The following is a 23,721-nucleotide window of genomic DNA, read 5'->3' on the forward strand; positions in this document are numbered from 1 at the left end:
AGCAAGTCATGAAACACACAAGAGATAGGCAGAGATAAGCTAAGATAGAAACAGACAAAGGACAACACAAGAGTGTTGGCCGGCATTTGGCAGAAAGAGAATACATCCGGCTCTAGAATGCAGTACAGACTTCCAGCTGAACATACACTAATACAGTGGCTCTCAGCTGTTTTTTTGTTGTTTTTTTCAGATGTTACAAGTGGTAACCAAACACAGTACCATTCTTAATGCTTAATGTTGTCTGGGTCATATTTTCTTTGACCTTTTTATTGATATTTTTTAAGGGCATCTCACACACCCTGTCAAATCTGCATAAATTGCTTAGCATCTACAAAGTGACAAATTAAATTGCACTAAAATACTGATGTAATATAGTATTATGCTAAATGTTTCCATTTCCAATAATGTTTAAATCCAGAGAAATCAGCCATTTCAACCAGTAAAACTGCCCGTCATTGCGTTGCCTGTCAATGACATCATATATCCGCATTACCTTCGATTGCCGGTTTTACTTCTGTGGAAACCAAACACCAAAGATGCTTTAATATATTATGTGTTTTATTAGGCTGGTGAACAACTGTTTGGACAACTTTATTGACCGAAATCTAATCATTGTTATATACTAGCTCAACACGGTTAGTCTTATTGTTTGAATCTTTTGTTTTCTTGATTTACCACAAGTAATATGTTTGTACTAGGGCTGCACAATATTAGAAAAAACTGACATTGTGATATTTAGTTTTTCTGCAATATATCTTGCAATATAAAAACAGTTTCACTTGAATAGCTCGATTTGGAAAGAATAAATCATTCCAGAATGATTGACGTGATTTTGTAGGAGAGTGAATCTGCATGGAAAATAATAAACAAATTGCAAGCATTAGAAAAATTAAATATACAGTGCTTTATGTTTTTTTCAGTCAAGTCTAACAGTATTCAGGTACAGAAATTGAACAATCAAATGTAAAATAACACTGCATAGTGTAACACTGCAATTCATCTTTGTTAAAAATACAAAAGTGATTTTCTCTTTGTATTTTGATTAACATTAAAAACAGACAGCAGCGGGTTGCGGGCTGCTGTCACTTTAAGAGCTAATGCATGGATCCAATATAATGATACATCTGTTTTCTTTCTCAGTTGTTTAGGTTCACGTAAGCCATTTGTGACTGTTTACAAGGACACTCGCTGAGACGGGTATTTTAACATTATTTTGCGTGTATGTGTGCATTTAAGCACAAATAGAGGAAGAAGAGATCGGAATTCGGTGTACGCTTGCTGTCTGTGCTGCTCTATGTGTGCGCACAAATAACAGCCCATGAGTTTTCTTTTGCGTCTTCTTGAGCTCTAATGGCTTTAAATTGCTTGAATGTTTAAACTGACGGGATCTAAAAACACATGCAAATGATAACCTTTCACTCTATGATGGCTAAACTTTAGCCTGACTACATCAGACTTCGTACTTAGTTCAATTTCATTTCGCTTCAGTACTCAGTCTGAGATAGCGACCTGTCTATCAGTTTTCCTCAGGCCTGAAAACAGCCGGCCAATCAACGAACAGAGGGCGGGCTGAGAGCCGTGACGTAGACGCTGATTGTACCGTGGATGCGTAGATTTACTTCACATAATCTGCAAGTCGTTCACAGCCATGTTCACTCCGGTATTTCGCTCGATGGTTTTGTTTTCGCATCATACATATGTTTACAGTGGAAGTTAGATGCGGCTGAGCCAGCGCATAACACACGTCATAACCAAACGTTATGTGATTGGCTTACGGGTAACCAATGATTTTAAACTTCAGACAAGCGCCCTTTGTGCCTTTAAGACGTACTTACATTACAAAAATATTCTATTTAAAATAAATGCAGTTCTACTTTCTTTTCAAAGAAAAAATGCATCTGTTTCTAGAAAACTATTAGAAGCAGTGGATATATTTAATATATAATAAAAACCCCAGGCCTGAGGACCAGTGCTCAAGAAACTGTACACAAGTGAAACTAGGTACAGCACAATCTTAAATTCAAACAACATTAAACTACTTTCAACTGCATTTTTAAAAGCTTTAACTCCAGACAATACAGAATCTCACCTTGGCAATCCCTTTGACTTCCATTCAGAAACCAACACCTATACTGTCCCTCTTTCTTCTCTAGTCAGTCACTGAACACATCTCAAACTAAAGATCAAAGCAACTCACAGGAAAGTGCAAATATTTGATCTTGACTCCATAAAATTCCAGGGTATTCAAGATAGTCTAAGTCTAAAGCAAAAAGAAGTCTTGTAAAAGTTAAGTGCCAGTAACTGTAGCGGTATTTAGTTGAATGAGCTAGTTTATGTTCATACTAAACACAAATAGACAAGTGTTCTAGAGTCACTATGACAGGCGCTGCTTCTCAGGCCTTACTGGAAATCCGTCAGTGCTCTGCATTTGAGTCTGGGACAGGTCATGGCAGGTCCTCTCTGTACTCATCTTCCCTCTATCTGCTTTATGGGCCCCACCTGCCTAATGTAATGGAGCTTATATGGGGGTTGGAGTTCTCTCTGTGCTTAGTGTTTCATTTTTCTGTCATCCCCCACCCCCCAATGCAGCTTACCTGGCAAATGCATACTCGTGTGTGAATATGTGTTAGCAGTGTTTTGTTCATAAACAAATCATTGTTTTTAATGAGTTTTTTAATTAAATGCTTTTTCACAAACCGACTCATTTTTTTCATTCACTTTAGTCTGCCTCTCGACTGCTTTCTTGCCTTTAAAGATGAACTATAGTGCATTGTACAGTAGTTGAATGAACATTATTGGTTGGATCTATTGAATGAAGACATTCCCCTTCACTGTAGGAGTTATTAGTTGTGTCCCAAATGATTTACAATGTACTTTAGTGTTTAGTTAAGTGTGTGAAGTGCCCATGCAAATGTAGTCATGCAAAGAAAATTTATTCATTCAAACTATGTAGTCTCACATAGTCAGATCTACAGTATATAATGTCTCAAATAGACCTTATAATCAAACTATCATAACAATATAATTTCAATGATCTCATCTGTTGACATTATGCCTGTGAATTTCAGAGCTGGTGCAAACATATCCACATCGCTATGTTCAGATGCTTTCTTAACTACCGTTTTTTTCACCGCTGTCATTTTTGTTGTGTTGAGAGGAAAGCGCACAGCACATATTTACATTCATCTAAACATCGCTCTCAGCGTGGGCAGCGTCTGGATGTTCGTTAACAGCATATCGCTGCAAAAGTATTTCCAACCAGTTTTTATTTTTTTCTAAGCTAAGAACGAAAAAGAACTTCGCAGTGATTATTTCGGGGCCTATAAGTTGCTAGCTGCAGTTCACATAACGGCCACCAGTGTTAATAATAACAAGGGTTTCTGAATTCTACCCAAATGTGCCACACAAGTCCTGAAAAGTGAAGCCAAAACGTTTCGATCACCCCCGGGTGGCTGGACCCAGTATAGGTCATAAACCATGTCTCTCCATTTCATCTAATGGGACGTGAGCCAAACTAAACAATCAAATTACACTTTAAATAAATTTTGTCCAAAGATGGTTTCTGTCATTTTAGGTAGTTATGGCGTTGAAGTTCAAATGTTTTTTGGCGTTTTTTTTATTTATAAATTTGGTTTAAAGGAATAGTTCATTTTGAAATAAAATGCAGTAGTAACGAACAGTATTTATATCGTTTTTACCTCTTGTACACAGCCACGTCCAAGTGATCTGAGAGCGCGGGTGGGTATAGATACAATAGAAGTCGCCTTGGCGACTGCAGTTCATTGGAACGAAACCGTAGCCAAGGCGACATCTAGTGTATATATCTATACCCGCCCGCGCTCTCAGATCACTTGGACGTGGCTGTGTACAAGAGGTAAAAACGATATAAATACTGTTCGTTTTCTCACACAAACCGCTCGTTTCGTGTCTTAGGCCATCAATGTGTACTTACGATGGGGAATTGTTTAATTTGGACGATGGGGAATTGTTTTAATTTGGACTCTGAGCATGCTCTTTGAGACAGTGACCATCGACCTGCATTATATGACTGACAGACAAGAACGGTTTGACCTAAAATATCAAAATTTAAACTACTGCGGGAAAAAAAGACACCTACATCTTGGATGCCCTTGAGGTAAGCTAAAACATACCAAAATTTAATTTCAAAGTGAACTATCCCTTTAAGTTAGTTATTCGATGCTATAAAACCGAGAGTGTGAGGTCATGATTGACAGCTGAGATTGACAGCTTCTCTGAGCAAAGTAGTCAGAGGCACCAACAGACTTTTATCCGGATTTTTGGGAGAAAATTGGAGCTTTAAATGTAATTTCTACATTTCCATATCTGTTTATTTCACACCGACATAATCAGTTGTTCTGCAGTAAACTGTACTAACCGTTTCTGCGGGAGAGTGGGCGGGGCCTTGATACCGTGGCTCCAATTCACGCTCACTACTGCGCAGACTCGGGTCCTGAATCAGCGCCATATTGGGGCATTGGCGGCTTCACTGTTCTACAATGGAAGCGAGTGAAGATGCGTTGTCCATCTTATTTTTTATTTTATTAGGCCTATATTTTTACAGTCTATGATTCTACCTATAACCCCTTTAAATAAGAGCATCATCTGGGTTTTTGAAGTGAACGTTTTCTTGCAATGTTGCAATTTCAGTGTATACACACTACTCACACTATTTATACTACAAAACGGCATAGAAAAGTGCAGAAGTACGAAAAGAGTGACAAACCTGGGAAATGTTTGTTTCGTGAACAATCAAATTAACAAGGACATTTTTCATTTGTGAACAAATCAAATTTAATGTTTTTTTTTTTTTTACATTTCAAATCTGATGACTCCCATTAGATGATGGGATAGGGAAGTAATTGCCACATATTTAAGTATTAAAGTATGATTTTGCTACTGTTTCATAAATACTGCGTATTCCGCCATTCTGCTTATCTGGCATTCTTTTTGCGTACTATGTAGGTAGCCTATGCAGTGACTCAGTTCTCGCCACCTACTGGCGAAACGATGTAATCTGCAAAAAGAGTCACTCAACATATCAGAACAAACCGTTTTGGTGTATTCAAAGACTCGAATCACTGAGATTAATAAAATGTATATGTGTCTATAATCTCAGACATGTACACAGTCAACACACCAATATGCACAGACTGCCAAAACACATGAGCTAGCCTCAATCTTCCTGACCTCTACCAAAGTCCCTTTATAAAGTCTTTGCCTCTACTCGAGTCAAAAATAAACACAGATTTTTAGGCCAAGGCAAAAACAGGACTTTCCACTTCTAATATAGGCCTAAATATGAACCATGTAAGGTTAAGTTACTGCTTAATGACATCAAAAGCGTTTAATTGTGCCTGTCATCGTGTGTGAACGCACCTCGCATCTCTAATAACGGCTGTCAACATTAATAGCAACAGCTTGAAATACATTTTCTATTCGTGTACGTGCCGCCAGTAGTGCAGGTCGAGACACACACACTGCGTCAAAAAAAAGCTACACGTTACGATACAGAAATATAAATTTAACACGGTATCTGACAAGCGACCATGAGCTTCATAATCACAGTCCCACTCCGGACTTGCCGGGGGATGGGGGGGGAACTGTAGGAATAAAATCAAATTTTTTAAACTCTAACCGACCCAAGTTCTCAAACTCTGCGCTATTTTTCTTAGAGAAAGTGACTTTTCCTGTTTGGAAACAATATTCTAGATACAATACGTCGGGTGTAACGTTACGTGGCGAGGAATTTAAATCGATTTGACATTTCAATGCTCGCGCGAGACAAACTAAGTGCAAATAGAGCGTAAATGTAAACTTTATTTCGCTACATAGTGCGATGCTGCTGACGTAGAACATCACAATCATACTGAGGGAATCTCTGTTTCAGCCTCCTAAAATCAGAACATACTCCATTACGTTTCAGTTGTCGCTCGACTACTAAACATCCGTCGTTTGGAAAGTCCCGGTTAAAGTTTAAAACCGCATCGCTACGAAGCTGTTTCCTACATCAGCCACAAAATAGCTTGACTAAAATCACCGCAGTCCGGCGTATCGAGCTCCTCCGCTGCAGCGAACAGGAGGGGGAGGAGGGTGGCAAAGTTGCCGCAGTTTGGAGTTGTGTCTTGGGGCAAGCTTCGACCATTCAGCTCCCCTTCCACTAAACTATCTTAATAGCCCCGCTTCGGATTTCTCTTACCTTGAGCACCAGGAGAAGAGTAGTGCGAATTTTTCGGAGGTAGCTCTCTGGAAGGGCAAACTACTCAGTCGCGTTTGACTTTTTGAGGATGAATAGATCAGCTCTCCGCAGGGTCCTCGCTAGTTCCTTCACTCACCCCCTCCCTTGCGCCGCAAGATCAAACCATCACATTCCTTCGACATCCAAACAATGAAAAAGGTGGGTTTTCCTTTGCCAAGAAAGACCCACCCCTAGAACGACTACGCCGCCTGTGACCGCAGAAAGAACGCCCTACCCGGGTAATACGGTCCCGCCTTCCCCGAGCGAAGAGTGAAAGAGTGGATCAGTCGAGAGCTCTAGAGGAAGCTTGAGGAATAACGGAAACTGAGTTCACAAGCTGGACTTTATTTTTTTTAGCACTAATCAATACAGGTGTTAAAACATTTAACGCCGTTTCCGTTATTCCTCAAGCAATATATATAAGGGAGTTCATTTTTTTTTGCAATGGATAATTCAAAAACGTAAATAAAAAACAACATGACAACAGCAATATTCTCTATATTGACAGAATGAGTGACGTCACTGCAAAGGTAAGCACTGCAGTGTCCATTCCACTGTCAGGCAATGTTGCAGTAAAAAAACAACAACAACAACAACCTTTAAGCCATTCCTTGTAGCATGCAAATAGTTAATATGCTTCTAAATGTTTCAAATGGTATTTAATTCCAATATGAATGATATGTAATACATTTTAATTGTTATTAATAATTGCACCATACCAGAAAAAAAGATATTAACATTACCACCCACGAATATTATAACAAATATAATAATAATACTATCTTATACCCTTAACTGTATTGTTTTATTCAACGTCATATCTTGATTATTATTGTTTTTGTGTAAAAAATATTGCAGTTTTTTGTGTATTGTGCTCGCAAAGCAAAGAACTTGATCTGTTACCCAAAGGCAACAGTGCATTAACTAGGGGCCGGGCTAAATTAAACATATTTCCTAACCCTTTAAACACTTAATAGTGGTCAGAAATAGTGCGCAAAAAAAAACCTCCAGTAGAAAGCTGACTTTACGTTTCCAAAGTGGGATCTGACCCAGCATTTGATTGCTGGTGTAGAGCCTCAACCCGCAAGCAACCACCAAAATCACAAACACCCTTATATTTTTAGCAACTACACTGTTTCACCAAACTTTGATTGCATTCTTTTTACTCTTCATTAGAGTCATTTCAAAGCAATGCATAGTGGTTTCTCATTAGAAAACCAACTCTCTCGCTCCACTTTTTTGATGTTGAGAAGAGAGAAGGCGTGACTGTTATTTTCAAAAGAGAATTCAGAAACATTTATATCCACTCCAAATGCACACAATCCTGTTTTTGGTCCAAAAAGAAAGGAAAGCATTTATTTCTGAAAGCAACAAGTATTAGTGCGGTGGCCAAGTTTTATTCTTGTGCTGCAATTTACTATTTAAGCACTCAGTGAACTCAGTGAACCATTATTACAACATGAAAAGTGTATGAAAAAGTCAAATCTGCCCACCATGGTAAGACAAACACTGCGGTCATGTACTGAGGTCCATGTGTAGGGACTGAAAACTATAATGAATAGGTTTAGTTGCTTTCAACATATTAAAATAAGATAAGAGCAATCAATGAACCAGCCTCACTTTATCAGTCCAAGCTTCATATATGATCTGTTGGGGATGGATGGCAGTTAAAATTACTCTTTCTCCAGTGGCAGTGATCCTAAATAAGCACATAGCAGAAATAAAATGCTATAAACAGCCTACTAGCTTCAGAGTGGCTGAAGTGTAACCAACCAATAGTTACACCTGCCATAGTCAAGGATAATCTTCACCATATGCTTTTGACTTGCCTGTTTTTGGAATCTTTTATGCTGTATTATATTATCCTATTTATGTATTTGCCATATAACAGTATTTTATTTTTTATCATTTAACTTTGCCTATTTCAAATTTACACTTTACTGGATTATATTAGTTTACTGTCTCTTACTGCATGTTGCAAACATCAAACATTAGGTTAAGAGGGTTACTTTGCCATATCGGACATGAGTCAAAATCTGGAAATTAAATGTAACAAAATCATGTAAAAATGAATCATCTTTTATTGTAAAATGAAACAACATTTTATCAAACTTCGATAATTGCCTTAATCCTTTAAACAACAGAGAAGATAGTATTTAAACATTTTATAAAAATCACCTGTCAAGTTTATAATATACATGACATCAGCATATAAGAGTCAAATTAGAAGACCACAGGGACTCATTTCAAGATCACTCATTAAACAGTTCATCTATTGCCAAAATTATGAAATAAAAGATCAGCCATGAAAAGAAAATTATTGACAATATTCAAATCAGGAATCAGAATGTGTAGTTTGTGCATAAAAAATGTCCGCAAAACCAACACGTTGAACGATGTTCACTAACCCGGCAAAGTTTTTCATTTAGATTGCCGTTTATTGTCTTTAGCATGCATTGTGAAGTATTTCACTCAGTTCCCTGATCATTCCGATTCAATTTCAGTGAGTGAAGAACAAATTTATACTCACGTTACGTGCATTATGTATTTTGCACGTTATCGTCTCTGACAGACAGCATGTTGAAACTGCTCAGGCTGCCATTATCTCCCTCTTCTCGGAAAAGTAATGATGCATTCAAAACATAATTATGGTTGTGTGAGTTTTCCAGGAAACGTGTACTCGCTGGACCTCTGCTTCTCGTAAATACTACTGTGTGTATTGTGCACGTTATTTTTTGACAGACATCGATTTTGTGATATTCAAATGATGTGGATTTGAAAACAGATTAATCGAAAGGTAATAATTATTTATTTCTTAGCCAGCAAGTTTTAAGTGAAGAGAAGAGATGCCCATGATTGTGTTATGTCGATGTTTTTAGTTCTAATATTCCAACCGTCAGCCAGCCAAATTTATGACGGACGTGATAACGTGCGTAAGAGGTGAACTATGTTTGATTTTGGGGTAATTATAAAATGTGCTGGAAAAGCTCTCAGATTTCATCAGAAATATCTTCATTTGTGTTCTGAAGACGAACGAAGGTCTTATGGGTTTGGAATGACATGAGGGTGAGTAATTAATGACATCATTTTTTATTTTTGGGTGAACTAACCCTTTAAATAAATGACCTGTTTTCAGAGACTGACAGGCTATTTGGCTTATCAAAAATATTACATTCAACTGTAACAAATTTGTTGACTTTTGTGAAAATGCAGATCCTGTTGCAAATAATTGTGATTTTTTTTTAAAACTGATGTTCTATTATATAATATTCAGTGATGACTTCTACAGAAAGTTAGAAAGTTTGAAATGAATAACTACAGCAAAATATCTAGCTATCCTGATAATATAACAATATAATTACCTATTATTTATCTGCATATCTGAACACCTGTAGTTATGAGTTTGAACATCAAGGGATAAAGCACAAGTGGCTTTCAGATCTCTCTCACTCCTACACAAGCTGTCATCGGTTAAATCAAAACAAAGTCCTTCACTCTTCAATTATTTTTGAATAAGGCCACTGCATGTCACAGCAGGAGAGACTGTAGGTGGGGAGAAAATCCCAAGTTCGCACTGTTTGGTGAACGGTGTGCTAAATAAATTTGGTCTTACATAATACTACTAGGGTGAAGGTGATTTCACCAAGTACAACATGTTCCTGGATCACCAAAATGTTGATCCAGGAACATATTGTACAAACCCTAACCCATTCCAATCAACCAATCAGATTTGAGGGACAAGTTTACAGTTTTCTCAAGTTTAGGCTTACAACAAGGTTTAGGGGCTAATGCACCATTCTTATTCACCTATCATTTCTCTCTGATTTTAGGGGTAAGTTATGGGTGGGATAGGGTTATCACAAAATTTTCGTAAAGGAATGTTTTTCCGGGGGGGGGGGGGGGGGGGGGGGGGGGTATAGGTTATGGAGATCACAGACACAATATTTATTTGTTCTGTCATTCCCTCACCATAGGATCTCGAGGCCCTTACTTCACATTGCGAGATCACAACAAGTTAATATGACGTTCCCAATAATTAAATATTTTGTAGAAGCGACATATTATCACGTTCCCACAAGTTAATATGTCGTGCCAACGACGTGGACCGAAGATGTCCCCTCCCGGTCTCTGTACAGTTGAATCCCATAAAATCTGTTAAGTGGTTGTTAAATCATTGAAAGAACAGCCTCAAACGTGTGAAATGCATGCTTTAAAACAGCATGGCATGATGGGACATGCCCAGGTATCCTATCAGTGTGTCACAACACAAGAGAGAGATCTTGAGTGCTGGCATATTTTTCACTCTCTCCCACATTCAAATGTCAACTTGCAGTTATAAGGAGAAGAGATTTTTTTTATTGAGTGAAATAAAAGCAGTTTTATCTTAAGTGCTGAGCTGTGAATCATCCTTAATATACCTGGACACTCAGAGAAGCCTCTAGGCGTATTGAAACTCTCAGCAAAACAATATCTAGAGTCAGAACTAAGACGCCTCACCGTCATCTCTCTCTCTCACTATTGTTTACGGCACAGTCCTGAGACGTAAGCAAACCATGTGTTGTTATGTCATCTCATCTCAAGGGGTGTTTGTGTGCAGTAAAAGGTGCTCACCAGAATGTGCTTCAGCTTTTTCTGGAATGTGGCTCCGTCTATCTCCATAATATCGCATGATGCCTTTGGGCTGTAGGCCAACATTCCCCAAAGAGCACCTGGGTGAATTTGCTCCATCGCTTTTCTAGATTCCATCTGCAGGACCTGCCCTCTGTAAGAAATGATTGAAGATGCCCAGACAGAGTGCATTTTAAAAGTATTCACTCATTAGTGTGGTTTCTCAGTTATGTGGAAATGAAGCCTAGCGCAAGTTCTGCCAGGAAGACTCAATCGTTCACGTCACTTATTACCTTCTCATCTATCCAATCATATCCTAATAAGCCCAGTATAAAAAGGTGGTACTTAAACATGTCTGAGTTCGCAGATGCTGTCGCTTCAACCACCTCCATCCTCCCCAGCCACCACCAAGACGGGACCTTTCCTCCATCTCCCCAACACCACTATGTTGGGTCCTCCCCTCCATCCTCCCCAACACCTCCAGACGGGCTCTCCCCTCCATCCTGAAGACGCAAGGATGTCCTCTTCCTCCTTCCACCCCACCACCACCAGATGGCCCCCTTCCTTACTTCGCAGGGGGTGGGCTGCGCCCCTGCCTTCATCTTCAGGCAGGATATGCAGATTCCGTACCCTCGGAATGCGAGTTACGGACGGGGCCTACGCCAAAGAACTTGATTGTTTGCTGAGCTCTTAAATAAATGTTCATTGTCACAGTATTAATTCTCCCGAGTCTTTCTGGTAGAAATAATTGTATTACCAATACCAATAACATAATTGTGAGTGTGATAAAGTTAAATAAACAAGAAGCTAATTCTGAGTACATAAACTTACTGAATCAAAATTGAACTTGAGCTGAATATTGCCGCTTGTAGAGCTGCGCAAAACTAAATTGAACTTGTTTCATAATTGATGAACTTTGCAACACTGACAAAATTATTGAACTGAATTTAAAACAACATTGAACTCATTTGAGCTGAATAATGATGCTATTGTCTTTTATTGCGGTTTGGCCTCTCATTTACACGAAAACCCTGTTTTTATCACAGAAAACTATTATTTCTAAAAACTCCGGCCAAAGTGGAGATTTCTGATAACGCCGGTTATGTGTTGCCGTGTCAACTGGGAGAAACGGGGTTTTAGGTTCTCAAACGTCACATTATGCGCCAGAAAATGCTTAACGTCATGTGAGCGCCCTATGTTTACAGTTTGCTTGGCGCTCAACGACGTATTTATGCGGGTTGATGTAAATGACAACTTTTTAGAAAACGATGGGGGGTATTTGTTTCTCTAAATACCCGGCTGTGTAAATGTGGCCTTAATCTGTTGTCAGGGTTATGTTCTGTTTTGTGTTCAGTTTCTGTTTGCCTGTTTTTCTTTGACCCCGTTTTCCCATGTGTTTCATTGGTTCATCTATTTCACCTGTTCTTTGTTAATGATCTCGTTAGCTCCTTTGTTTGCCCTTAAGCCCTCAGTTCCTGTCAGTTCTTTGTCCTGGATTGTTTAACATTAATGTGTATGTGTGGTGGTGTGTCCTCCGAGTTACTCTCCTGTTTATTGTTTTGATTATTGGATTAAAGATCTATTTTGAGTATCTCCTTCATCGTGTGTCAGCCACCCACCGTGACAGCTGTACCCTATTATAAAGCGCTAGGCCTACATAAATAAATTAGAGTTTTCTTGACTTGACATTTTAGGCACGCTATTGCCAGTTACTTCCGCGATCAAAAATAGTTCCAAACAAAGCCACAGCAAAAAACATTTTATATGTCTCCAAACAACACGCAGTTGTGGTTTAGTTCAAGAATGAATCTGATTTTTTAGTGAATTGGTTCAGTGAATGGTTCAGTGATTCATAACGACAGTCACCACCTTCTAGTGATGTAACCTGCTGTTGGACTGTATCAGGATAGACGGACGGACGGGTGGATGGATGGATGGATGGTTGGTTTGCTCCAGCAGCATGTTTCTCATCTCTGTTGCAGGCATTATCATAACAAACAGTAGTTTGGTTAGAGACTATCATTAACCTTAATCCAGGATTTAGCTTGTGGCTCCATCAGGGCTAGAGCTGTGTGTCTGTGTTGTGTGCATGTTGTTAAAGTTAATATCTATTAAAAAATAAAGTAGCATTGCATGAGGAAACGTACGTCAACTGTAAAAAAAAAAAAGAAAAGTATTTTACTTGTGTAAAAATACTTTCTCTCTCTCTCTCTCTCTCTCTTTTTCAAATGTATGACCTTTGTCTTTTAACAGGAAAGGAAAGTGGCATAATTTTGAGAATATTTCTTGCTGTTTTAGTATAAAATTTGTACTCTATCCTCTGCAGAATGGGATAGTCTTGACTGTCTCTGACTGATGTGAGGTGAGGACTGTGAGAGAACATATAAAAGGAATTGTTGTAGCCTACCTGCCTGAAGGGGGAGTGACTGCTCTGTCTTATTTTCTGTTGTTGCATTGCCATAACTAAACATTCTATGCTAATATTTCTGTGCTGTTGCTTGTTTTACTTGAATTGTAAATATGGATAAATATATAATTCACATTTATAGGGAAGCTGTATATTGAGCGCTATTACATTTGTTGTAATATTTTATTTTTATGTTCACAGTTAGTTTGGTGATTACAGTGAGGGGAACTAGTTTGGTGAGCCTCACCCATATGGGGTCCTCCTAACTGGGAATTACAGATTGCACAGAATTAGCTTTTTTTCTTTGATTTTTTTTTTTATATATATTTGTGGAATCAATACAGAAGTAAATGAATAAGAGACAATATTCTTGATAACTTGGTGCCCCCATGTGGCCACTATGACATCTGTAGATTGAAGAGAGAGAGAGAGAGAGACATAACTTATTAGGTGGACAATGCATGATTGCATGCTTCTATTTTTCATACACTTTAACAGGCACTTCAACAATTTGTTAGAGCACATGTAAGGAATAATTGACGACAGGCCGTTGAATTATTAGAAAAATAATGCACACCCGAGGTGGTAATGCGGTCACGACGCGAAGCGGAGTGGCCGTTACACCTCGGGTGTGCATTATTTTTCTAATAATTCAACGGCCTGAAGTCAATTATTCCGCTTATACTACAGTTACCACACCTCGAAACATTGTTCAGATTATGTATTTCAAGACGTTTGTAAAGTTTTTGTCATTAAAACGCTCTTGTATGTAGGACTAATTTCTTACGCATCTAATCCCATGCCTCCGTTGCTAATTCCAAAACGTCATTTCAGAGTTAGTAACGGAGGTTTGAGCCGCTGATAGCAGACTAATGCTGGGGACACACGACTAGCTGACACATTCTCTGACTGTTTTCATCGACTGCAGCAGATTTTAAACACCGACTTTGAACAGACTGAACGCGCTGAACACGCGTTTGGGCATGATCAGTCATAAGTATCAAATTACATTCATAACCGGCCTTAAAGTGTGTTCCCGGCTTTATGCAGTTATTAATGCAGTTATTAGAGAGAGATGTTGCAATAATGAGACAGAAAAGCATGTGCGTCAATATTATTATTTATTAATTCAATTCGTTTTAATGAATTCGTTAATTCTTTTTTTCTTTCTATTATTGACAGATGACAGTAGACTAGCCAAATAAATGAAACCCAAAGCCCTTTTAACAAGTAGGCCTATCAATAATTATTTATTTGTTAAATTATCTGCAATAAAAATCCGTGCTGCAGGACTATCCATTTATTTAGCCTATATTCAGTTTAATTTTCTATTGATTATAGATAGGACTTTATAGTTTATTTATTCAAATTAAACTGCATGTTTCTATTGATTGTGAAGCTAGACATTGAAAATTGCAGATCAAGCGCATGGGGCGAAATGCTTTTTCTTGTTATGATTTGTATCCTATTTTCCGTTATTACAGTTGACTACGCGAAGTGATATGGAAGTGTAATGCGGTCAAGACCTGCCTGGAACTACTTTAGCCGTGCGTTTCCCTGAAAATAATGCACACCTTAGAACGTTCGTCAACCAATCAGATTCAAGCATTCAACGGCCCTGTAGTATAATTTGAGTTAATACATCATGTTAAAATGTTCATAATGTGGGTTTCTCATTTGGATGCTGTATGTTTAGCACTTTACAAGAATGTATCATATTCAAATTCATAGGATATGTTGAAATAAATTACAACTTCCCTAACAAAAAAGTGCAATTATGTAATTTCAAGTATAAAATACCTAAATAGGAACATAGTATATGCTGATGTTATGTTCACTTAAAGAACTTACAAATATACTTGCATTATAACACTACTAATCTATAGTTTACACTTCAAAGTGTTCTTCCATAAACTGAAAAATCTGTTACAAGTATTAAACTAGTAAACTACTTTTTGAGTAGGGTGGTGGGTGCCAAATTTTGTTGAACAGTTTTCTCCTGGTTTTGGTTTAGTTGGGGAGATGGGGAAGTTCCCCGTTAATTTATTTATTTTTCCTTTGTTGAACAGGTAAGTTAGTTTTTCTTTAACCATATAAAAGAATCCGATTTTGATTGTTGTTTTAGCATAAGACTGAGACTATATGACTACTTCTGTTTGTTCTTTATTTCTTACTAAAATAAAAGACTACATTTTATTTGACCAGATTAAGTGTCTTGGTTGGAGACAGGAAAACCTACTTGTTTCTCTCAAATTGTTTAACCTTGTTCGTAGTTCCTAATACCCCTAGACTGGGGAGTGACATAACAATTGGGGGCTCGTCCTACTGTAAATTGTGTAGATTGTTGTGATCAAAAATCTTGAAATTTGGTAAGTTATTTTCTTCCTTATTATATCCATAACTGTTTGACTGTTTTCAACAGTGGAGGGAAGTATGGTGGAGCGGCAAAATGGAATTCGATTTAATATCGTTTACCCTTTCTCCTTCCACTGAGGTTTTCAATTGTTGTAGAAAGGAAGATCTGCTTTTGATTGCAGACTTCTTTTAATGTTGATATTTCAAAAGAGTCTACAAAGTCTTTGAAGAGGACTTGTTTGGAAAACTTGTGAAGGCTGGTATTTTGCCAGGACATTCAGAGGGCAGTGCTGAGGAACAACCTGAGGCTACAGTTGAGACTGTAACCAAAGCGGTTCTTCTCAACACTGGGACGGAAGGCCCGGATCCTTTGTTAAAGAGGCTACATGCAACTTTTTCCCCAAAATAAACTTAACAATAGCCTTTTTATTTGACCATTTATGACTCAAACATCTCCTGATGAGCATACTGACACCTTGTCAGCTCACAGTGGGTGCACCTCTAAGCCTGTATCCTATTTTTCCTATTTTCTGTCGGGTCGGATTTTTCGCGCGCTGTCTGCGGATGTGACGTCAAGCGCGTTCTAGTGATGGCCAGATCGAGGCCTCGTGAAGCAATGAAACAGTTGAACCAAATGTGCCATATTGTTTCGAGGCTTCGAATCAATCCGACACCCGTCTCAACGGTGACACCTAGTGGTCACTTGCAGGTGTTGATCTGAAACAACCTTGACGAGCCATTAAAAAAAATGTGTTGTTTTTTTATTATTATAATTTTCTAATATGTGAAGATTGTAACCTATAGGCTCCTCACTGTGCATAATGTTATTTTGGTCTTGCAAAATGAATATTAATAAAAGAAATCAAGCCACAATGTCTCACTTTTTTTGAGATTTTTATTCAAAAATATTAATTTCTCTGCTGTGGAAGGACTTAGACTACTTCTTTTTTTACAGATAATTTCTCCAGCCTTTGAAAAAATCCTCTCACAAGGGACACTTGTTGCTGGCATGCAAAGATATATATATATATATATATATATATATATATATATATATATATATATTTATTGTTTTGGTGATTTTCCTTTTATTGTGACAGGACAGTAGAGAGATGACAAAAAAACGAGGCGGGAAAGGTCCACGAGCCGGGACTCGAACTCGGGACGCCCGAGTGCAAAGACGCTACATGTCGGCGCACTGACCACGAGGCCATTGACGCAGACGGCGGAAATATTTTTTTTAGCTAGGTCATACAAATGAGGAAAGATTACTGCTATCTCTTTCCAGTTTCATTTAAATTCCAGTTAAATTTAAATGCAAGCCTAAATAGACTATAACTAATCAAATCGCACTATGTCACTCAGGGTATATGCAGGAATCATAGAGATGAATTTACTACCTTTTACTACCTTTTTTACCACCTCCACAATATTTTTTACTACCATCACGACATCAAGCAGCAGCCCTTTTTTTGGGGGTGTGGTGGGGTGGGCGGGGTATGTAAAGCACCACTTACTACTTACTATAATAAGTGTGACACTGTCACACCCATCATACATATTTAGGTACACTAATGTTTAATTGTTATCATTAAGTAGGCCTATTGTCATTGTCAATTATGTTTTTTTTGTAGTGTCGAGTTGAGTTTCAGTTGTCCTTATCTTAACCCTAGCCCTTGAGTTATCCTAACCATAGCCCTTAGCCCTAATAAGGTGAATAATAACCTTGGCACTTTGTCATTGCTATCAACTCTGACTCACTCAGGGCTCGACATTAAGCCTTTTCATGTGCTTGTCCTCTGGACAAGTAAATCTGTCATTCACTTGTCCGAGTAAAAAAGTTGCTTGTCCGGAAGGTTTTTGGTGTGTGTGTGCTGTAAATATAATTTATTCTGAAGAAATATATCTGTGTTAAATCAGCTCTGATATATTTAAATCTGCATATTGTCATATCTGCACCTTTAAAGGGCCTTTAAAATCTTATTCAATGTATGCTTCATCTTTAGTTTTAAATTTTATCAATAGATTAAATTGGAATAGCCTAATAAGATAATATAGGGCTGTTGTTACCCTAGGAAGGGCTGATCAAATTAAATCATTTACACTGAAAATGTACAACTGCATTAAATAATGTTATGAATATGAGATCGTTTAAAATATTTTTGAATATACAAATAAGAAACGTTGGAAAGAATGATACTTTTAAACATGAAAGTAAACCGCCAGTAGGAGGCGTCAGGCGACCGTCTTAATGAGCGAGTCATTGAGTCATTCATTCAAACGATTCGTTCAAACAACTGATTCATTCAAGAATGAGACATGTTTATGAATGGGACATTGAATTTTTGACTCAGCCAATTCGTTCAAAACGCTGAATCATTCAGTAATGAAACACGGTTAAGTGTTGCTGTGAGATGCGTTTCGGTTCTGCTGTGATCTTTGTTTGGAACTATTTTTGCTGCTGAAACAGAACAAAAACAGTCAATATTGTGTCTAAAATGTAAGTAACTTAATTTGAACTGTTTATTGAACTGTTGTATCAAAAGCAATGTCACATTTTCAGTCGTGATGGTACTCAAGAAAACAGCACTCGTCGTGTGAGGTTGCTAAACTGTATCATATGTTAAAAATTGAATTTTGGCACTGGCAGTAACGTTATGTTGTTAACTGAGTTTAAACTGAGTTTACATTTGTTTGGATTTCTCCTCGAGAGGCTGCGCGAGCCTCAACTGCGCAACCTTGTTACCGTCAGTAGCCTAATACATCCACTATCGATCGCAACTTACAATAAATATATTTTTTTGTTATTGACGTTTAATCAGGCTACTTGTCCGGTCGGGCAAGTAAAATTCTCTTTTACTTGTCCCTTCAAAAAATCCACTTGTCCCGGACAAGCGTTAATGTCGAGCCCGTCAGGTCCTGTTAGCACCGTATATATTTTTTTTAATTATGCTAGATGAAGTTAAAATATATGGAGACACAAATATTAAGCAAAAAAATGGAAACTCATATATTGAGGTGGTAATGAAAAATTTACTACCAAGTCAAATTGCGTTTGTTACCTTTTACTACCTTTCAAGGGCCTTAATTTTGGTAGATTATTTTTACTACTTTTACTACCTTTTACTACCGCGCGGACACCCTGTCACTATATCACCAAAAATCCGCTATCTCAAAATCACACTCCTCTCACAAAAACCCACGAGGTCAATATGCGTTGATTTCACTTTTATACAGATGTGCGACTGTGTGGTCTGTTCCCGACCGTGTCAATCAAACGCTGATTCGGCGGACCACACCTGATGAAACACATTAGCTGTGTCCCAATGTTGAAGGCTGCATCCTTCGAAGGACGCAGACTTCAAGGATGCAGCCTATGCGTCCTCTGAAGGACGCTCCATGTAGCCTTCCTTGGATTTCCTAATTGCGCAGCCAGGTGTTCCCGATCACCGGCCGCTCCTGGCGCCAAGAAACAGTGCGAGAGGACAGCTACTATCCTGATCATTCATTTATGTTTTATATTTTACTTGAGGACATGGTGAGGATGTTTTAGCCCCGGCGCTGCCAGGTCATGTATTTTCGGTTTAGCCCTGTTTGAATACAAAACCCAATTGAATATAAAAAGTCCAGTATTTCTCGCGCTCGTCATTGGCAGCTGTCACAGTTGCCAGGCGACAAGAACAATCCTTCGTAGGCTAGACCGGTCCGAGCGCGTCAGATGCGCCCTTTGATATGGGACGCTGCTGTAGTGAGCAACAATTTGTTAATATTGTGACTAATTTTGTTACTTTAATTTTCGGAACTGCATATTTCGTTAAGTATTCACTTACAAATGTGAAGTAACCTACTGAAGTACTTTTTTCCTCACATCACAATATGATTACATTAAACTACACAAAAGTAGCTATATAATGTAACAACCAGATATTACTGTATATTGAAAATATACAGCAGTAAAATGCAACATATACGCAGTAATGCAGTAGTAGCCTAATATAAATGCAGTAGTTATTAAAAGTACTTTTTTCAGAAAGCCGTCCATTGAATCAGCCCTGCAAACCTGTTGGTAGACAACTTAGGGGATAGTGGAAATATGCACTCAAACGCTCTGGAGACAATCCCAGATGATGTCCCACCAGCAGGAGGCCTTAGGGGCAGCCCATCCCGGTCCAGCAGCTCAGCTCAATAGAGTCTACATCATTTTTTTTCTTATTTTATGTATTGTAAAATTAAATGTTTATGTTGATTTTGATATGTTTAACGTATTTTGTAAATAGTTGGAAAAAGTGCTTTAATGTAGCCTATAGAACAAATGATTTTCATTTACCAATTTTATTTGAAAAAATAAAAAGGTATAGAATTTGTTTCATGCAGAAAGTATTACTGTCATTACAAAAATAAACAATGTCCAGAACAATTCATTCTCTTTTATTTACACAATTAAAGTAGCATAAAAATAAATGTACATAATTTTTCTTTTAAAAAATAAAAGTGAAAAAAGTTAAACAAGAATATGTAGAACATTTTTCAATCATTCTCTCAAGAAGAGAAAACAGCCTGTCCATCCTCTCCCTTCTTTCCTGTGCACTCCTCGCCTCTGCCTCCCTCTGTAGTTGCATTTCTTCTCTGATCAAGTTCAAAAACCCGTCCTGTCTCGCCGCCTTCGTGCTGGTGCTCCTGCTGGTGCTACTGGTGGTGCTGGTGCTGCTGCCCCTGGCTCCTCCTCACCGTGGGCACCCACTACTGAACTCGGTCCTGGTGTGTCCTCAGGGATTGAGGCGATGAGGACAGGGGGGTTGGTGCATTGCCTCTGTCCCAAAACCTCATCCATGAGGACAAACCAGGGCCAAGTTTCAGCAGTGGGTTTCCCACTCACACTCTCACCTGTCCCAGGACACTTGCAATCCTAAGGGCAGAGCAAATGAACCATGGCTTGTTAACAACAACAGGACAATACATTTCAGCAAAGATGTGTGTATTACTTTTCTTATATATATATATATATAAACCCATTTTTTCCTGAATTGTTCTAAAAAAGCAGAAAAGGGTACTTAACACAGAGGAGCAATCTTAAGTGCATTGTTAACACTGCAAAATATGACACATCAAGACATGCATACAAAATACTTAAGAAATCATATTTCTGTATACTAAAATTTGGTTAAAACCAACACTACAGCACTACAAAAACACATAAAAGTGAAACCCCATTGCCTTATCTACTTCTTTTCTGATTGTTTTGGGCTTTATTGGGTGAGTGATATTTCTTATAATACACAAGTGCAAATATTACAAATAGGTCGTTAAACTAATAACACAAGTTTTGCCTAAAACTACATGATAAATGTAGCCACGCAATGGTGACGAAGGAGTTAAGAAGAAGTTTATAAGAAATTTAACTCTGGTTTCGCTAGCTATTTGAGTAAATTAAAACATAATACTTACATTTAAATGTGAATTTGCTGTCCACCACCGATCTCTAGTCTCGGCCGCCTTTAAAAATAAGTAAATAAATGCTGTCGTCAACGGCGCGCAATGACTTATGGGGTAGAATAGGCCGCTAAGTGTCCATTTATGTATCCTTCTTTTCACGGGGAAACGAAGGGTGCATTTGGCGTCGCTTTTGAATCAGGGAAGCCTTCGTCGCGGCGCGATGACGCAACCGGCCTTCAAATACGGACTTCGGAGGATGCAGAACTGAATTGGGACAGCCTTCATCGAGCCGCGTGACGCAATCGGCCTTCAAATGCGACCTTCCAAGGATGCAGCCTTTGAATTGGGACGTCCTTCGTCGCGCCGCGGTGACGCAATCGGCCTTCAAATACGGCCATCCGGCCTTCAAATACGGCCTTCGGAGGATGCAGCCTTCACTTTGGGACACAGCTTTAGTGAAACACTTCGAGGCTTCGTTTGGCCATAGTCACGTGACATAGGTGTTTTGAATCACGCTTCGGATCAGTGTTTCGAAACATCTGCGCTTCGGGATCTCGCAAAGCTTCGGAACGACTGTTCGCGTCAGCCATCCTTAGCGCGTTCATGTTAAAAGTTTCAGATCACTCTGCCACCACCGCTAGTCAGCAAACAAACTTAGTTTCTCAAACAATATATGTATTTGACTGTTCTTACCTCTGTAAACATAATGTTGACTTCTTTGCAGCGGATGACTTGTGAAGTGTGCACGTACGAGAGCGAGCAGAAAGGAAGAGCAGTTCCGTTTTTTGGCCACAGGTGTCAGTCGCGAGTTTAAATTTCAGAAAATCGCATGTAGCCTCTTTAATGTTAACTTAAATATTTAGACCTCATGATAAAAAAGCAAGAATGTGAGGCTCAGATGATAATGCTTTGTGTTGTAGAGGCTGAGGCAGACAGAGACATTACATTGCACAGATTGGACCTGGAGGATCAGCGGCTTGAAAAAAAAGCCTGTGCCAATGTCTCAATCAAAAAAAAAAAAAAAACCTCTACTTCATTGCCTTTATCTGTGTTTAGTCTTGCCTTCTCTGATGACTCTGATCACAGATCCTCTAAGTTCGATTCCAGTTAATTAATCAAACTTGTGCCGCCATTTAGAGAAGCAGAAGTCAACACTTATTTTGTAGCTTTCGAGCATGTAGCAGGTAAGTTAAAATGGCCTAAAGACATTTTATATGGGCTTTATTGTTGCAGTGTAGTTTTACTGCTAAGGCACAATAGCTTTGCTCTGCCTTACCATTAAAACAATCTCTTGACAATGACTTGGTGAAGTCCACAGTTTTATGTGTGTGTAAGGGTGGAATTCCTGCAGGGGTTCAAGCTACAAGACTGCCGAATGACTAAAGAAATGTTATTAGCAAGATGGGAGAAAACTGTACATTTATTGTCTATATCACCCACTGCCACTTATACCAACGACGGAAATAAGCGTAGTTACTATAGCTTAATATGTTGGAGAGCGTTGCTATAGAGAGTGACAATATTGTATTGCAATAGGTAGCACTTCAAAGTCAATACAAAATCAAAACTAGTTAGCACATTTGTAACGGTCACCAGCTGGAGTGCCCTTGAGAGCCACCAGAGGGCACTCCACATCAGACACTCACGTTCACTCTCAGACTACATTTCCCATACTCACTGCCCGGACTCATCATCTCTGATCACTCATCACAGTCACCTGTACCTCATTATCACTGATTGCATTCACCTGTGTCCCATCACCCTGTTAGTCTCAGTCTATTTATACCATGTTCATTCATTCACTCACCGTGAAGTCTTGTTTTAGTGTTACACTGCATTTCTGAGCATTCTCTTGGTTTTCTTGTCTCTTGGTTTTTGGATATCTTGCCCTGTTCCCTGGATTACTCTCTTGCCTCTGGTCCCTGGATTACTCTCTTGCCTCTGGTCCCTGCCTGTTTTGTTTGTTTGTTTCTTTGTTTGGACTGCCAATCTGTGTATGACCCTTGCCTGTACATTGGATTACGCCTTTGGATTGCCCCATACAATAAAGCTGCATTTGGATCTCCTCTTTGAGTCTCGGAGCAGTTTCGTAACAGAAGACTTCGCCACACCCAGATCCAGCGGCTATGACCTTCAGGAATCCAGCAGTATGGATCTCGCCTGATCTTCCCAGCATGAGCCGGGAGTTCGCTGGACAGATCGCGGCCTTGGCCCTGGATAGCCTCGATCTGTTCCAGTACACCTGGGGGTTTGTTCCGCTGCCTCTTGCTCTCTGGGTGACGAGGCAATTAAGTTGTGTTACCGGCTGGGGGCTAAGGAGGTCGACCCGAGGGAGCTCCCCGATCTCTCCGGTCTGGATTGGAGAGAGGCACTCTCCAGATGTCTGGAGAGCTTCCTTCCATGGCATGCCATGTCATCATCTGCACTTCACGTCAGTCCTGCCGAGCCAGAGCCTTCACGTCAGTCCTGCCGAGCCAGAGCCTGCACGTCAGTCCTGCCGAGCCAGAGCCTGCACGTCAGTCCTGCCGAGCCAGAGCCTGCACGTCAGTCCTGCCGAGCCAGAGCCTGCACGTCAGTCCTGCCGAGCCAGAGCCTGCACGTCAGTCCTGCCGAGCCAGAGCCTGCACGTCAGTCCTGCCGAGCCAGAGCCTGCACGTCAGTC

The 23,721-nt window shown here is 39.2% G+C and overlaps 1 protein-coding gene and 1 long non-coding RNA gene across 2 annotated transcripts in view; both read right to left on the bottom strand.

Annotated features, from left to right (window-relative positions):
* luzp1 (leucine zipper protein 1) overlaps window positions 1-6,452 on the bottom strand; it is a 49,568-nt gene extending 43,116 nt beyond the window's left edge. The window contains exon 1 of the mRNA XM_082142508.1: window positions 6,218-6,452. The gene's annotated coding sequence lies outside the window, so the exon portion shown is untranslated. The remainder of the gene's footprint in view (window positions 1-6,217) is intronic.
* A 13,581-nt stretch (window positions 6,453-20,033) lies between these two features.
* Window positions 20,034-21,509, bottom strand: LOC309479047. The gene is made up of 2 exons (XR_014199144.1): window positions 21,072-21,509; window positions 20,034-20,532 (listed from the first exon to the last, which is right to left on the bottom strand). It is a non-coding gene; the product is annotated as an uncharacterized lncRNA (long non-coding RNA).
* Between the last annotated feature and the right edge of the window lie 2,212 nt (window positions 21,510-23,721).

This window comes from Leuciscus leuciscus (genome assembly GCF_965113295.1).
Source record: "Leuciscus leuciscus genome assembly, chromosome: 17".
Taxonomy (NCBI): domain Eukaryota; kingdom Metazoa; phylum Chordata; class Actinopteri; order Cypriniformes; family Leuciscidae; genus Leuciscus; species Leuciscus leuciscus.